Raw genomic sequence first — 6000 nt, 5'->3', positions numbered from 1 at the left:
TAAACTGTATTTTACTGTATTTTAGTGTTCATTTCTAATCGGTAATTAAAATGGTATTAAATTTATTATCTTCTGTTGTGGTAAAAATCTAATTGATTAAACCGATCATAATATATTAGCACTACGATATAGAAAAGATGTTTAGCATCCGGGACTTGAACCATTCTCTGATCATTACGATACGATAGTCCGCCAAAGGACGTTCATTCGTAGACCTCTGTCTCAGAGGCATTGAGTGTTTTAGTTATAATTCTATCTTACAAGTGATAGACCAGGTTTCTGTGTTACCTATGTAGAATAGAACGGAGAACTCGTAAGAGTAAGCACTCCAAATCCAAACTACAGGAAGCGGAAATCGCTCGCTTTCACTGTTTTGATTATCATCCCCCTCACTCCGTTACAAGAGACGCTTTGTGAGGTTCCACCTCACCAATAATTCGTGTTGATTTGATCTTTAAGAATCAATTGTCTTGTTTTCTCTGAAGTACCTGTCACTAAATATGAATGATTCTTAATAACTTCAATAAACAATCTTGTGGAATATTTTTTTCAAATGCTCAAAAGCATCACTCCAAAAACATTTCCTGAATTCAACAAATTAATTACAGTAACACGAAACGTCCCTTGGTCCCCCTAGGTCACTCACGTTCCGACATTGAAACATTGTGACCTGTTCATTTAATGTCTACTTTTATTTCCATCTTTCTAATGTCTAGCAAATGATATTTTCTTGCTACCACTCAGAATTGGTACCAAGAGTGAGCTGCGTTCCTAATCCTCTCAGTCTCTTCCTCTGACGCTTTGCAATATCTCATTCATGTCAGACTCATGACATCTCAAGCAAATTTTGCATTTTATAACCTCAGCGTCACAGTCCATATTTCAGTCATTCACGAACGTTTGCAAATGCAAAGATCATCGTCATCTCTCCTGTTCTGTGTTCATACCTTTGACCATAAATACATTATTTATTCCCACTTATGCTTTATTTTTTCGTTATCACGATTATTTTGAATGGAAACTGAAAGAAACAAAAGGCTTTTACAAATAAAGATGACCGTAATATATGTCCTTTTAGAAAACCTATGAGTACCAATATATTCGAAACTTTCGGAAATACCAGAAAGAGTTAGTACCATAATGGGTGTTTTTAAGTTTGTTTCTTATAAAAACTGAGATAATCAAACTCAGGAGGAGAATTTGCGGCATGCTGCTAAATCATTGCTTAGAACTAGAATTACTACAATGACTAAACTCTATGTATTTTACGGTTCCATACGAGATCTACCCCTAACGCCCTCCCACCCCCCAAATACCACAATAGTAGAACGAAGGAGTTCCTTCGGGTTTTATCGAGGTTTCCAATGATAGTGCATAAAATTGGAGGGCTCTCTACATGCCCATAACTCTTATGAATGAGGTATGGTTTTGTTTGTAAACAACGGTTCCCATGGAAACACCTATGGGACATCCAATAAAAATACGAATTACGCTCGTTTTTCGCTGCCAATAAAAGGCAGTATATATCTCACTCTAAAACTAATAGTCTATCAAGAATTAGTTGGAAATCTTCAGCCCTTTTGATATTTTTTTTCCTCTAGATATTAAGGGTGTACGTCTATAACTCCGACTGCAGAGGATGAATACCAGTAATTAGCAACAAATCTAACGAAATTAAAGAGCCTTCGTGCCATATAGTTTTCCACATTTTGCAGTAAAACCAGTCATTATTCTTTACATGCTAATTTTGAATATGTTTGAAAAAAAGACATCACAACCCTTTCATAACGTAGATAATTTTTGCAAACTAATTGCTCTCATTCGAAAGCAACATTATTTCTGAAAAGAAATTACAACAAATAAAGTAATTATATAGAAGATGTGCATAAAATTACTTTGTTTATTGTAATTTTTTTCTATCAGAAATATATTTCCTTTAAAATGACTGACTCGTTCATTAGTACACAACTTAGTATTTTTCAAAAGGTTTTTAACTCATTGTAAAATTCTTGTTGTAAAAATTTACAGTTTAGCATTTTAGTGCAAAACACGGTAATATAAAAATTTCTATATTAAATAACCTTGGAGATTTTTGCATGACTTGAAGTAAGTGTGAGAACCCTTCATATATTAAAATTTTTTGCAATGCAACCGAGATTTATATATATATATATATATATATATATATATATAATATATATATATTATATATATATATATATATATATATCTATATATATATATATATAAATATAAAATAATACAACGGGAAAATGATAGTCAGAAATCCAAGCGCTTTCGTCTTTATTCAGACATCGTCAAGGAGCTACTAAAGTACAATTGTAGCCCGCAGTTTATTGACACTGAAATTAAAACTATTTATGATATTGCATTGAAACTTGTAGATGTGGCATGGAAAAGAGCTAGAAAAACATTTTATTCAACTAATGACAAACTTGAATTTAGTAAGCATAACATTCTAAAATTACCTTATGATGAAAGGTTTTTAGATATTCTTAGAATTTTAAAGCTTTTTAACATAAATGTTGTTTTCAGTAATATTAATGTCAAGAGTTTAGTAATAAAAAATTCTCCTAAAGATCTTCCAGGCTGCATATATGAAATTCCTTGCAAAAAGTTTGATAAAGTCTATTACGGACAGACCGGCAAATCTCTTTCACAGCGTCTCAAGCAACATCAATATTCTGTGAGAACTGGGCAAACATCGAATGCATTATTTGTACATATGAGAGATTTAGACCATCCTATTAACTGGAGTCAGCAAGAGCCTTAGTCCCATGTAATGACACAGTTAAAAGGAATATCATTGAATCTTGTTTTATCAAGTCAAATAATAGAAATGTTCTAAATTTAAGTCTTGGTTTATTTAAACTTGATGCTTTCATAATTAAAGAAGTTGTAGATAAATATAAGCAACAAAATTAATATATTTAGTTTTTACATGTTTTGGACTGTAAAGATACTTTGTAATTTCGGTTAGGGTCAGAATCTGTTTAAGTTTGTGACCGTGTGATATCCGATAATCCTGGATTATCCCTTTTAATTTTTACCATTTTGATAATTACCCATCTGGTATTCCTGATCTTGTTTGTACCTGAGGCCTTCCTCTCCAATTGTACTTTAGTAGCTCCTTGACGATGTCTGAATAAAGACGAAAGCGCTTGGATTTCTGACTATCATTTTCCCGTGGTATTCGCTTATTTATGAAGTCAGGTGCATCTACTGTGATTTTTTAAGCATATATATATATATATATATGTCCCCCCCCCCCACCCCCCCCCCCCCCTTATTCCCTAAACTACACAAAACTGGGAACTCTTACCTGTTGCCAACGGTGCCCTGTCCGTAAGATGTCACGAGGCTTATTAAGACTGCGTAAATATAAAAAATATCATTTATTTCCCAAAGCAATTGGTTATAACAAAGAACAAAATGATTAACAAGTCATAATGGCATAAACACCCAAATCTACCCATAAAGAAACCAATAAGATAACATTCTACCCTCCTGACTAAGGTTACACTCTCAAACCCCAAAAAGTCACATTGTCTAGTATTAGTCAGTTAGAGAATCCAGTTCCTAATCAACCATGGAATCGGACCCATCTGTAATAAAGATAATAGTTATATAGACACCCCACGTCACTCTTTTCAAAGTATTTACGTAAAGAGAATATTTCCACACTTCTCTCTCTTTTCCAAAAGGTAACAGTTTTTCTAAGTTTTTATAGAATGTGTCCTACCTTTTCGATGGGCGTTTTCTCCCGACACTCGGAGCAACCACTTGTCGTTAACTCTTTTGCACAAAGAATGCGTCTTCCACAAGTACCCTGCAACTAAGTTAGGGCCTTACAACCCACGTACACAAACGAATTCACATGCCTCGCAAACGGGGAACGACCTCTGAGACAAGTTGCTTGTTCAGCAAATACCTTTTTCTCCAATGTGAACTTTGCAGCGTACCACCCCTTGTCTCCAGGCTAGTAGAACTATGTGACTTTATTATTATATAAAACACTTTAAACATATTATTAGCCATTCCCCCTCTTTTCACCTCTTAAGAGGAGCTCGGCTACTCCATGCTAGCTCCCGCCTAGCTCTAGATACACAAGCGTCTTACAATATATATAAAACCAGAGGCTGGCTCAAAAAATAAAATAATGCACTCCCGTCTCACACCATATCGGCAATTAATGCCCAATGTATCAATGTACCACATGACTTAGACCCACCTCCGTTGCCGGAGCACTTGTGCTTCGTCGAATGCATAAAAGTTTAAGGACTCCAAGTACACAAATGGCGATCAGTATAGCGCCTAACATGATCATTACTATTGGTATAGTATAGCGGTCGCCATTCGAAAAAAAAGGTTCATCTTCACCACTATCTTCGAGTGGCTGGACTGTAACGGACTCCACTGTAGGCGGGATTCGAACCGCCTTATGGCTTCCGTGTTGTAGACACGAGTTGTAGACACGCCGACTAAGTACCATGAAGAAGTCTGTAAGAATCCTGCAGGAACTGTCAAACAGCTGGGACCCCTGTAGAATGAGCGAATTGTTGTAGACGCAGGTCGAGTACGTAACCCAACTCGAAACAACTCCGCACGCACCATTATTCAGCGTCTGCGACCCTCGTGAGTGTATCCAACACCCTCCTGTCGCGAAACTGTAGATTCGACGTTTTCTACTGAAGTAAACGTGGTCACCACCCGGCCGTTATTCTATGCAGTGCTCTCACACCCGCCTCATCGAAGACTGTAGACTCCTGGTTTATCCCAGAAATTATATCGAAGACATCTCATCCTTTGCCAAGGCAGTCCACAAAAATGCCATTCGTGTGTAGACTTGACTCAACCTCTGGTACTGTAGAACGAAGTCGTCTCCCTTGGCATACTCACGTAGAGTTGGGAATTCTCCAACGTCATTGTGTGTCGTATTTAAAGGTCTACATGGTCATAAAATAACTAAAGTCTTGTTTTACCCACAAATTCGTCACTAATTAATATATTCAATCTACTAATCAAATATTAAAAAAAGAAAAATTCCTCGCTAAACCAAATAATCTTTACCTACTGAATTCTCACAAATAATCCCATATCTGACAAACACACTATCAAAAGAGAACTCATAAAGTCTAACAGTAAAAACCCCTTTATGGTTTATATAACTAGCCTCCGTAAAATATAATGCTGAACACCCCTTCTATCCAACCCACATACCCTGACAAATTATATCTTCTATCTAAAAGATAAATGCTATTTAGAGCTTAACCCTCATTGCAACATCTCTCGTAAGAAAAGAAGAAAAAAAAAATAAAAATAAGATAATACAAGAATAGTAAGTGAACTTTCCCCTCCCCATTACACAGCGCACATAAGAGAAAAGAAAAAGAAAACTATCAGTTGTTTAATCTTCTCGGACGAAGAAAAGAGAAAAAAAAACAAATATATAATTCAACATCTTTTCCCCAAAACGGAATGTGTACCGTTACAGAATCTGCTAGCGCAACAACCTTATCGACAAGAAAAAAAATCCCCTTACATGACACGTTCGCGTGAAATGTCATAATCAGCATCTCCGAAAACCGTGCAAATCCCCGAGTCATCAATTCCAAAGGGAAGGTTCGCAACCGGACTCCTTACAGCAACTTCAGCAAAAAAGAAACCCACCTATGAACAGACGACTATCTCAGGTGCTTAGCATTGCAGCATATTCAGACTCGCGACGCTAGAAACTCGTGATTCTCAAAAAAAAATGTTTAGTACTGAACTTCGTAAGCACACTCCCCAGAACCATCTCATTATACATAAACCATCATCTTAATAATGACACCACTCAGGTGACATAAATAATTCCTCTATTTAATTACTGACCCCACGTTAAAAAGACCATCCCGTTTCTCAGCTAAAGCAAACATCTGCCGAAAAATATTAACCCCGAAATCTTACGCCAAAACGCCGCAGACTTACATATAATAA

This window comes from Macrobrachium nipponense, chromosome 33, assembly GCF_015104395.2.
Source record: "Macrobrachium nipponense isolate FS-2020 chromosome 33, ASM1510439v2, whole genome shotgun sequence".
NCBI lineage: Eukaryota > Metazoa > Arthropoda > Malacostraca > Decapoda > Palaemonidae > Macrobrachium > Macrobrachium nipponense.
The sequence above is the reverse complement of the archived record's forward strand: the minus strand, read 5'-3'. Positions refer to the sequence as shown.